This window comes from Sus scrofa, chromosome 1 (genome assembly GCF_000003025.6).
Source record: "Sus scrofa isolate TJ Tabasco breed Duroc chromosome 1, Sscrofa11.1, whole genome shotgun sequence".
Lineage (NCBI taxonomy): Eukaryota > Metazoa > Chordata > Mammalia > Artiodactyla > Suidae > Sus > Sus scrofa.
The window spans coordinates 181,593,245-181,605,550 of NC_010443.5; the positions used below are offsets into that span (position 1 = coordinate 181,593,245).

A 12,306-nucleotide genomic window follows, 5' to 3' on the forward strand; every position below is an offset into this window, starting at 1 on the left:
GTGTGTGTATATGGTAAGAGTATTTAAGATCAGGTCTCTTAGCAACTCCAACTATGTAATACAATATTGTTAACTGTAGTCACCACACTATACCTTAGATTCCTAGAACTTATTCATCTTGTAGCTGGATATTTGTACCCCTTGACTGACATCTCCCCACATCCCTCACCCCTGGCCCCTGGCTTAGAAATTCTTACTTAACAGATCCATATTTCGTATTAGTGCTATAAACTAATTTTTTTCTTCATTTCTCTTTGGAAAAGAAATGGGATAGGTCCCCTTCCTAGGTGCTTCTAGTATGCCTCGGGCTTTCTCATATCTTACCACATAAGACCATGTTGGAATTGCCTATGTATGGGTCTGTCTTTACCTTCAGAGTTCAGCCTCCATGGAAATTGGGGTTGTGTCTGGTTTTTGGTTCTATCACTGGATCCCAGCCTGACATGGTAAGTAGGCAAGGTAGAAATCTCTTGATTACATTGAGATTGGAAAGGAGAGTAGTGCCAGAAGGCCAACAAGATTTCTGTTTAATTGCCCAGTTACATTAAATAGGACCACCCAGAGGTTGAGGAAGAATGGTCTGTTGGATAAAGGAAGACCGAACATTTTCGTAACTAAGTCTTTTGGTGTTCTTAAGAAATGACAGACTGATCCCCTTGTGTAGATTCATAAGCTTTTTGTCGTGACACCAAACCAGGAAATGCCATGTCTCCTGAAGTCACTATAGGTTGTTTGGCTTTTGCCAGCCCTTGTACCGTCACAGTAAACAGTATGAACTGAACCAAAGTTTCCTATAAATCATGTACTCTCTTTGTTCTTTCCAGATCATACCTTCAGTAGTTTTTAAAGACTTCTATTTAAGATGCTGTTCTGACATTTGTGTTCATGTGGAATTCTTAAATAAGAAGCATTTCACAAGCAAGTGGGACTGCGGACATTAGGGTTTTTCAAACAAAATCTTGGGAATCGCAAATGTTTCTGTAATGTCAGGGTATTAATTAGACCTCTGTAAAATAAATTGGGCTCATCAGCCTAACCAGGAGTCACCTGAATGACAGGCCCAGCAAGTAAGCTGGCTTAGCTACGGGGCTATTTGTTGTTTCTTTTCCCCAGCTATCTCAAACAGCTGCTGTAATGGGGCCATTGACTGCTTTCCCAGTGGTAGGTGCGGCACAGCTCTGCATGGCCCATCTAACATTTACCAAAGAAGTGAAAAAGTATAAGGGTGCTCAGAATCCAGAGTCACTCACTGAGCAGCCTTTCAAGACACACAGGTTTCTGAAGATGAGTATCCACAAACCACAGAATTCTCTAACAGCCTCAGCAGAATTTGCTTTTCCAAGCAAGGTGAAAGTAAAGAAAGAATACCAGGCATTAATCATAAATATAAGTTTGGTGTGCTAGGGCCCAGAGTAATTGAGCGTGGGAGAGGTTAATGAATATCCACACATTGAAGCTAAAAGTATGTCTGCCTCTCTTTTGTACTCAATTTCAGTTTGATTTGCATGGAAACTGCCTTAATATTCTTTAGGATGAGAGGAGACCAGATCTTCTTACTGCAGGGACTCCCTGGATCCTGTTATGCTTGATAGGGTGGAAAGCACAAGGAGGAAGAGAGACCAGTTTTGAGAGACAAGGCTGGTGGTAGTAATTGATGTAGGTTGCTCTGATGCCACTTTGATGGATAAATGAAAGTTTTTATAGGAGATTTTCAGTGCCTTTGGAAAACTATTTGCTAGGGTGATATTATCTGTTTTGGCCAGCCAGAAGTAAATGTATCATCCTACTTTCGAATTCACCGGTAATGAAAGCATTTCTCTCTTGAAATTCCAGACTCTGTTTCTATACAGACTACTGATCATCACCCCCATCTGTGAAGTGGCTCATTTGTCTTAGCCTCAACCTGCATGACAGTGTAAATAACCTCAGCCAAGCCAATAATGCTTTACCCGGGCATGAATTGTGCTTCTGCCTCTCAGTGCATACTTCCTTTGGTGTGTTTGGTTAGCCCACTGTACAAATATGATCTGGACACTCTCACTCCTTTTCAGTAGAGTCAGCTTTGCTTTATTCCAGCATCACAAAAGCTTGTCCAGCCCTGTCCAGCCATATTCCTTGGTGATGGGGACACAGGAGTCATGAGCCTGACTAATCCATCCCCACCATAAGCAAAATATTCTGGATGTGAGCTCCATTCTTGGCTCTGCTTGATGAAAGAAATTTGTCATTTCCACAGGAAAGACCTAATAAGAAAAGGGATTCTATTTGCTGGGGTTTTCTAGTGAAAGTACTAGTTCTCAGAGACATAATAGGCTTGTCATCACTATCTGTGACCTTGGTCAGGTCACCTGATCTCTATTGTTTCTTAATCTGCAAGTCTGTTTCAGCTTTGTCTCCGGGGAGTCTCCCCAAAACCGTGGAATGTACAATATGAGTTCTTGAAGGTAACCTTCCACTATTGTGTTTGTTGTATATTGAGGTCCTAAAATTAAATGGAACAAAGAAGCCTCAGAAGTATCACCTGGAAGTTAGCATCACATCTCCTAACTGTCAGGCAGGGGCACTGTTTAGAGTGTCCAAGAGGACATCTGCTTTAAAGATAACTTCCTGTGGGGTTTATTCCAACATCAGAGCTCTCAGGGCCCATCTGCAAGTGATCAAAAGAAGCAAACCTCCTTCTGGAAAATGACTCATTGGACAGAGGCACTATATGTGCCTCATTCATTCATTCATTCATTTTGCAAATGGTTATTTAAAGCCTTCCATGAGTCAGGCACTGTTATAGGCACCAGTGATTCAGCAGTGATCAGAACAAACAAATTCTCTGTGCTCAGGGAGCTTATATTTTAGTAGACAATACCTGCCTTAAAAATAAAGATTAAAATATGTCAGGTAGTGATAAATACCAAGAAAGAACATAAAACTGGGGAAGGGCAGAATTCCTTTTGTGGCTCAGTGAGTTGAGAACCTGACATAGTGTCTGTAGGTGTGCAGGATTGATCCCTGGCCTTTCCCAGTGGGTTAAGGATCCAGTGTTGCCACAAGCTGCAGCCTACGTCACAGATGCAGCTTGGACCCAGCATTGCTGTGGCAGTGGTGTAGGCCAGCAACTGTAGCTCCAGTTCAAGTCCTATCCCAAGAACTTCCACATACTATAGGTGCAGCCGTAAAAAACAAAAACAAAAAAACTGGTGAAGGGGGATGAGAGGTATAAGAAGGAAGGGTGATATTTTTTAGAGAGGAAGCCCTGGGAAGGCCTCCGAGGAGCTTGTGTTTGAGCAGACACCTGACTAAAGTGAGATGGTGAACTATAAGAACATTCCAAACGGAGGTGCAAAGGCCCTGGGACAGGAGTAGGCTCACCACCTTCAAGAAATAACAAGGAGACATTGCAGCTGTATTAGAGTGAAAAAATGAAAGGTGAAATCAGAGAGATGTCCATGGACCTTATTATTCAGCTCTTGTAGACCCTGTACAGAGTGAGCTTTTACTCTGAGGAAGGTGAGAAGCTATTGGAGAGTTATAAGCAAAGGATTGACATCATTCTGACATATCTGACATTAACAAACACTCTGGTTGCTATATGAAGAGTAGACTGAAGGGGGGAAGGACAAAATCAGGGGAGAGAGGATGATATTCAAATGTTCAAGCACGAAATGAAGATGGCTGGGTTTGTAAGGTAGCCCAAGAAGGAGAGTGGAGTGGAGTCTGGATATATTTTGAAGGAAAATTTCAGGGATTTGCTGGTAGATCTGAAACAAAGAAGCAACGAGAATGTCCTCGAAGTTTTTAATCTGAGCAACCAGAAGAATGGAGCTGCTGTTGACTGCCATGAGGAAGACTACAGCCAGAGCAGGTCTGTGGGAAAAAAATTAAGAATTTGATTTGGGACAGATCAAGTAGTCTGAGATATTCATGTGGAGAGATTGAGTAGGTAGTTAGATATTTGGGTCTGTAATTTAGGAGCAAGTCCAGTAATTGAGATACAGATTTGAAAGATGTAAGCAAAGAGATGACATTTATGGTATTTCAGAGTCATGGGTCTGAATGAGATTGATGGGGGAAGATGGGGGATGTGGTGAGTGTAAAAACAGAAAAGTGCAAACATAGTGAGACTTGGGGATTGAAAAGATGAATACAACCAAGAAGGGGAGACTAAGATGGAACTGACAGTAAAGTAAGAATCAAGAAAGACAGAAAATAGCAAGTGTTGGAAAGGTGGTAGAGAAAGTGAAACCTATGTGCACTGTACTGTTAGTGTGAATGCAAAATAGTGCATCTGCTATGGAAAACAATAGGAAAATTCCTCAAAAAATTAAAAATATGATTAACATAGGCTCCAGCAATTCCACTTCTGGACATATATCCAAAATTAAAGGCAGGATTGTGAAGAAATATTTTTACATCCACGTTCACAGCAGCATTATTCACAGTAGCCAAGAGGTAGAAGCAACCCAAGTGTCCATCAACAGATGTACAGATAAACAAAATGTGGTATAATCACACAGTGGAATATTACTTAGCCTTAAAAAAGGTGGAAATCCTGTCACATGCTACAACATGGATGAACATTGAGGACATTATGCTGAATGAAATAAGCCAGTCACAAAAAGACAAATACTGTATGGTTTCATGCACATGAGTTATTTAAAGTAGTCAGACTCATAGAAACAGGAAGTAAAGTTGTGGTTGCCAGAGGTACAGGACGAGGGAATGAGAAGTTGTCCGATAAGCATAGCATTGCAGTTTTGCAAGATGAAAAAGTTACAGAGATCTGTTTATAGCAATGTGAATATGGTTAACACTTTTAAACTATAGACTTAAAGATGGTTACTTTGGTAAATTTTATATTATGTGACTCTCACCACACTTCTGAACAAATTAAGGAAGAAAGAGCAGCATCCCTAAAGTCAAATGAATAAAATGTTTATGGAGAAGGAAGCAATTCACTATGTTAAATGATGCTAGAAGGTGATAGTTGCTGCATAATGACCCCGAAAAATATCAAGTCCTAATTCCTGGAATCTGTTGATGTTACCTTATAAGTGTGGAGAGGCTTCGAAGATGTGATTAAGTTAAGGCTCCTGACATGAAGTCAATATCCTAGGTTATGCTGGTGGATCCTAAACCCAGTGTTAAGTATCCTTATAAGAGAGAGGTGAAGGGTGATGACGCACGGAAGAGAAAGCAGATGCGACCATAGAGGCAGACACTGGAGAGATGTGGCCACAAGTCAAGGAATGCCTGCAGCCACTAGAACCTGAAAGAGGCAAGAAATCAATCCTACAAAGGAATACTTTTCAGCCATAAAAAAGAACAAAATAATGCCATTTGTAGCCACATGGTTGCAACTAGAGGTTCTCATATTAAGTGAAGTAAATCAGAAAGAGAAAAACAAGTACCATGTGATATCAGTTATATGTGAAACCTAAAATATGGCACACATAAACCTATCTACACAACAGAAACAGACTCAAACATAGAAAACAAACTTGTGGTTGCCAAGGGTGAGGGAGGAGGGAGTGGGGTGGATGGGAGTTTGGGTTAGTAAATGCAAAACTATTACATTTAGAATGGATAAGCAATGAGGTCCTGCTGTATAGCCCAGGGAAGTATATCCAGTCACTTGGGGTAGAACATGATGGAAGATAGAATGAGAAAAAGAATGTGTATATATGTGATTGGGTCACTTTGCTGTAAGCAGAAATTGATGCAACATTGCAAATCAACTATAATTTAAAAAGAAAGGGAGAAATGGATCCTTTCCTAGAAAATCCAGGGGGCACATGCCACTGCTGACAATCTTGATTTCTATTTAGTGGCACTGATTTTGAACCTCTAGCTTCCAAAACTATAAACACGTACACTTCTGCTGTTTTAAGTCTACAGGTTTGTGGTAATTTATTACAGCAGCCACAGCAAACTAAAACCAAGGTCCAGTAAGATGAGGACTGAGAAATGACCACTGGATTTGGCAGACTGGGAGCTGGACCTGCTGGTGACCAAGACAAATGTTGGGGTGAAGAAAGGCTGTTTGGCATGAGTACAGGAAAGAATTGGAGGAAAAGAAGTGGCTACAGACAGGCCACGTTTTCCAGGTCAGCATAAGGGAAAGCAGAAAAATGGGTTTCTTGCTGGGAAGGGCATGCAGAGTCAGGTTTTGTTGTTGTTTTTCTTAAGTTGGGAAATGTTATAGCATGTTTATATGCTGATGGGATTGCTCCAATAAAGAGAAGAAGAAAATTGGTGATGCAGAAGAAAGTGAGAAAAAAAGGGCACAAGAGTCAAGTCCTTAAGTAGATAAAAATAGGTGGGATCCCAGGCTGAAGTGAAGGGGTTCTTCACCAAAATAGCAATGAACAAACAAGCAAGCAAAAAGGCATAAGCAGTTCATCATCACAAGAGAAGAGAAGGCAGTTTATGGGCATAGAAGTTCAGATGCACAGAAGCTGGCAGGGCTGGTCATAGGAGAATATGCGCATTCTTTTCTGGGTGCTGCTGATTTTTCAGTGAGCTAAGAAGTAAGGTCACCAGCAATGAATGAAGATGGGGAGAGAGGAGAGGCATTAGAGGCCTGAGGAGAGGGTGTGAAAAAACATCATTGGAAGTTGACTAAGGAAACATGGAAGAAAAGTTGGACGGCACAAAGGGCCCCCTTGAAATTAACATCTGGAGTTTGCCGTTGTGTTTTCGCAACATTCTTAGCTCCTCAAGGGCAGATGGGGAGTTGGATTCAGCCAGGATTGGGAATTTTATCAGCTGGTGTGATTGAGGGAGAAAAAGGCAGGGTTGTAGTGAGTTTAAAGGGAATGACCACATGATAGAGGGTGGGATATAAGCCAGGTAAGGTGACATGTGAGGACAGGAGAGTTCATAGGGACAGTTTGGAGGGACTGTCCCCACCCCATTGTCCTAGGAGGGTTTTTTCATTGGGGACCACACATGTGAGGTTCAGTGGGAAAACTTAGTGAGAAACCTGAATCTTAGTGATGCTTCCAATTTGGGGAGTACCAAAATGTTAGAGATACTCAAGAAATGGTGAACAGGGCATCTGATTAGATCTCTTAAACCCAGACTTAAGTTCTTGGTTTGTAGCTACATTTTCTAAGGCAATTCATTTAAACACTCAATCTCTTAAGGTTTTGTTTGTTTCTTTGTTTAATCCATGAGGTCTTGGTTCAGAGGGTTTCAGATGTGTCCTGTTTAGCCTCTTTGAGGGTGAGTGGCATAAATTTGAATAGGAATCATTTTTCCAACTTGCTCATTCCTAGAAAAATCCTCAATCCTAATCCCGAAGAGGCGCTCCTTTCATGAGCCCTGAGGGGCTGCCAAAGCTGGACCAAACTTGTTGAATAAAACACAGGGCCAATCAGGACTCCATATGTTTATAGATATTTTCTAAGACTGTGTCACCAGTGATTAAAGGGTATTAAATTGTACTTAAAAAAAAAAATCTGTTTAGGGAAGATGGTTCTGCAAGATAATGTCTGAGTTCTGCTAAACTCTGGGATTTAATAACTCTATGAACTGCATGGTCTATTAAGTTAGGTCAGTCAAGTTCACAGCCTTTCCTTTCTCAGTTCTGCTCTTAGTACCTGGGGACTGGTCTCAAAAGTGTTCATTCTGAGGCCAGGCTAGAAAAGGAAGAAAGTGAGCTGGCCAAAATTGTTAAATAGCTCCTAAAAATAATACCTACAATTGAAGTGGTTTCGGGACTATATATACACAAGTGTCAAACCCTCTCATCAGCACGCACACAAACATTTTAATGTGTGTAAATTATACCTTGATAAATCTGACTTTAAAAAATACAGTATCTCTAAGATGACTGGTCCCCAAGTCAACATTTCATACAGTCTTTCACCCTTTGGAGATGGCAAATAAATAGCTGTTTTGTAGAGAAGAATCCCTTTCATGATTTTCCTCCCCTCCAGCCCAGGGTATTTCTGAATCAGTATAGACGATGGTTGTCCTTACTTAGTGACAAAGTAAAAGAAAATGTTACTTATCCCTTCCTCTTCAATTTCTTACATTTTTCTTCTCTTCACTCCGTACAATCAAAGGGATATTAGAAATTTATTTTATGTACCTAGAGCGGTAGTTTTAAAAAAATATTGACTAAAAGAATAAAAAATGGCCCTATAGTATATATCAGAGATGTGTAATAGCCTTAAGAGATGTGATATAAAATTTGACACTTGAGTAATGGGGAAACATTAAAATAACTTCATTCTCTTAAGGATGTGGCGTGGCGGGTGGAGCCTGGAGGGAAGGGATAAATCTTGCCAAGTGGATGATGAGAAAACATTTCAGGAGGTTGGCATTTCCTCAGGGTCCAGCAAATAATTATGTATATTAGTTAATATTATCTTCCCAGCATGACAGTACACACCAAAAATAAGCACTCCAAGTTGGGAAAAGGCTCTTGAAAATTATTGTGAGAGTGAACTTGACTGTCTTTCAGTGGTAGGATTAGAAGAGATTTTTGTTTTCTGAATCTCTTTGTTTTTCAGCTTTCCAAAAATGGCTGTGTGTTTCATTTATAAGCAAAAACACATATTTTTAAAAGTGGGGAGTTCCTATTATAGGTTAAAAACCCGACATAGTATCCTTTAGAAGGCAGGTTCCATCCCTGACCTCGCTCAGTGAGTTAAGGACCCTGAGTTGCCGTGAGCTGTGATGTAGGTTGCAGATGTGGATTAGATCCTATGTGGCTGTGGATTAGATCCTATGTGGCTGTGGCTGTGGTATAGACCACAGCTGCAGCTTGGATGCAACTCCTGGCCTGGGAACTTCCATATGCTGCAGGTGTGGCCCTAAAAAGGAAAAAAAGAAAGTAAGATTGCTTTTGGCTGATCCTGAAACTCAACCAATAAAAAGGCTTGGAGGCCTCGTGGGCTATGTTCTCAGGGCTGTGGGATTCTGTGGAGGTGAGTAGTCACAGACTGGAGGTGAGTGGTCACGGACTGGTCGTGTGGGTGACACAAGGCTGGTGCTACAGAGGAGTTCTCAGGGTCAGACCAATGATTATGGTTTCAAAGTGAGTGTTCACATAACTTTGCACCTGAGAAAAGTCATTGATGATTTAGACATTGCCCAAAACAGCCCAAAAATGGTGAGAGGGAAGCATGTGTACTAGTTTCAAGCTCCTTTTTGCCCCCAAAATGTGGTATGGGGATTCTTGAAGATCAGATGAGAAATACTTAGAGTCTGGGAGATGCCTGTTTTGGGAAACATGCTCTATAAGCCCTTTTGCTACCGAACAAGAGCTGGTGTCAGCAGTCTGTATCCAAGAGCATCTGTCCATTTGGTGGGGCTGTGGTGAGGGGCGTGGATGATGCTGTGTGCCGGGTACTCAGCCTCAGAAGAAGCAAACATTTCCTGAAGATCTAGTGTATGTAGGGCTGGGTTCTGGGCATGCTGTGGAGGACCTTCATTCAATTAGCAGTTACTCGTTGAGCATGTCAGATAAGGTCTTTGCCCTGAGTTTCCATTTAGAGAAGGAGAGAAGTTGATGGTCAATAAATTAATTTGATATTTTCAGATTATTATAATATATTGAAGAAAATAAATAGGCTGTCGTTCAGGAGAATGACAGGGGCTGGACAGGGGTCTTTTAGATAGTGCCATCAGGAGACTTGGCATTTGAACATAGGCCAGGAGAAGAAAGTAAGAGCCATTGCAATCAGGGGAGCCAACAAGTACAAGGGCCCTGGGATGAAACCTTACTTAGCCTGTTTAACCTCTAAAGATAGACAGACTTAAGAGCAATTTTGGAGATAGACTAGCAAGTTTAATAAATGTTTATGAGAACAATGGCTGGATGAAATAAAGATAATAACATCAGTCAGCATGTAATATTTTTAAAAGCCAGAGCAATGGCTTAGATTATTCTAGCACAGGCTCCTGGCTGTGGCCTTGAGGGGCTGAGGAGGGTGTCAGAAAGATTGCTCAGTGGAAAAGGGGCGTGAACCGGGCTGCACGAGACAGGTGTGTGTGTGTGTAAGGGATGCGAGAGATGGCAGAGCTGTGGCTGCTGAGGGCCTACACTGTGTCGGGAGAACAGAGAACAGGTTGATTTGGCTGAAGATTAGGGCTGGTGATGTGGGGCGGCAGCAGGCAGGGGAGATTTTGGTGGAAACAGTTGCTATGTGTGCACAGACTCTCTGCCTGGTCTTTATAGACAGGAAATTAAATCAGCCTGAGGAGGAGGCAGAAGCCAGTCAACCTCAGGTCCTGGGCTTGCAAGTTTATTCTGTGGCCGCAGAAAACCTTTACAAACACTCTGTGTGGATGTGAGCATTGCCCTCCAGAAGATCCCAATGAAAGTGCCGTCTTTAGAGTTGTTGAGGTGGCCGACAGCGGCACGCTCACATCCACCCAGTGCTTGGTTTCCTTGAGTATAACCTGTGTGCATTCTTCTGTCACACACATTAAGTGCTCAGTAAATCCTTGTTAACTCATTTTATATTACAATTGATTTTAAATAATCACATCTCTTTAAGGTTGTCAACACAAATTAGAAATTGCAAAATTGGATATAAAGAGATATTCACTCTTCCCACCTCCAAAAAAGTTTTCTCCTCCTAAGATTGTATGTTGAGTTTTTACTTATTATTAAGGTCTTGCTTTATAGTCACAGTTGGTCAGGATCAAAGATATCTCCTTTGCCTTTCTTAGTCCCTGATTCCTTTTCCATGTTCCTTCTTATGAGGATTGGAGGTTATGTATGGAAGGCTTCTTGGTCACAGTGCTTAGTAGTTGCTCAATGAATGGTAGTGGTCATTCTCTCTCTTCACCCCAACTCCTTGGGTAGTGCTCCAAAATTTATTACAACATGCGGTCATAAGTATTAGACACACGTGTGCAGTCTTGTAGTTCTTCTCCCCGTGTGACAGCTGAGCCAGTGGGGCCCAGGCAGATCTAATGATTTCTCCCACTGTAAAGATCTGGGAGGATCAACACAGACCAGAATCCAGGTCTTCTCCTAGTACTTGTTTTTCCATGTTTGTACCATCTCTCATTTTCATCACTGGGATTATCCCCAGACAATACAGTGATTCAAAACAAGCCTGAATGGAGGAGGTTTTATTCTTATTGAGGGTGGGGGCGGGGCAGCCAGAGGACATCTGGTATTACCATTTTATAAACCTAGGGGACCATGTGAGCTGCAGTGAGGAAGCTCAGGCAGGCTAGTCTCCCTGGACTCCAGGGGCTGCCTCGGGCTTGAGATCCTCTGAGGATTTAGGATTAAAGCTCTGTTTTGTTTTTTTTTGTTTGTTTGTTTGTTTTTTTCTTCTTTTAAATAAATTAACTAACCAATATAGATAATTTCCTGCAAAGAGGCAGAAGGCCACTGCTGGTCAGATCCGCCTTGCCTCTTGTTGGGGAGTATTAGACATCAGCAAGTTCACAGAGCCATTTCTATGGAAACAAGCTCATTATTTCTCTTTTGTTGGAACCTTACTGATTCGTGATCTGGACTTCCATATTAAAAAAAAGAAAGAAAGGAAAAGAAGAAAACCCAACATACACAATTACAAGACACTAATCTTGTTTCCTTGGCAAAAACAAAGCCCATCTAACATCTAAAAATGCCAGCTCCCATTTGTGGGCACCAGCCGTTTCCTTTTCCAAGGCTCAGATAAGAACTAAAATCTCACATGTCATTGCTGAAGCTGCAGCATGGCCTATTCATTCCTGTTTCATTTTACAAAATCCATGACTTGGAGTCAATATTTTTCTGTGTTTTTGTCAGGGTCATTAAGCAACTAACCAATGATCCTCTTTCCAAGAGGAAGCCTGTATCTTGGGGAGATGTTGTTTCAAAAACTACAGTTTACTGGAAAGCAGAAAGTTGTCATTTCGAATGATGGCTTCTGGCACCAGGGAAACTGTGTTATGTTTTACTCTGCACCTACACCGTCTAGACGGCTCCCATGCTGATTTGAGGGAATCAGACATGATCTTGTCTTTCTCCCATTTGGTAAGTGGCACCTTCCCAGAACAACCACATGGGAATATTTCAGACTGAGAAGGGCTAAAGGAAAAATCTTTCCCCTGGGAGCTGGCTTTAGAAACACCCTTCTCACTTACCTTCTGACTTAACCTAAGTTTCGTCCAGCTCTGGACGCAGTGCTTACTTCCCTAGAATTGTTGTGAGGATTAAATAGGATAACACTTGAAAGCGCTTGGCCCAGTTCCTGGCCCATGGCAAGCCCTTGGTTAATAGGCTAATATTCATTTTTAGTGTGAGTTCCCGGTCCTCTGCTGAAAGAACAGAGCTTTTGGCCTGTAAAGTCCAAT

At 41.7% G+C, this 12,306-nt stretch overlaps 1 protein-coding gene across 6 annotated transcripts in view; it reads left to right on the forward strand.

Moving 5' to 3' along the window:
• Window positions 1–12,306, forward strand: part of GNG2 (G protein subunit gamma 2) — a 166,716-nt gene that overhangs the window by 107,988 nt on the left and 46,422 nt on the right. Inside the window, exon 1 of one of the 6 annotated variants that reach the window (XM_021101900.1) lies at window positions 6,075–6,098. The exons of the other annotated variants lie outside the window; for them this stretch is intronic. The gene's annotated coding sequence lies outside the window, so the exon portion shown is untranslated. Of the gene's footprint in view, window positions 1–6,074; window positions 6,099–12,306 lie in introns of those variants that run through there. 6 annotated transcript variants of the gene reach the window in all.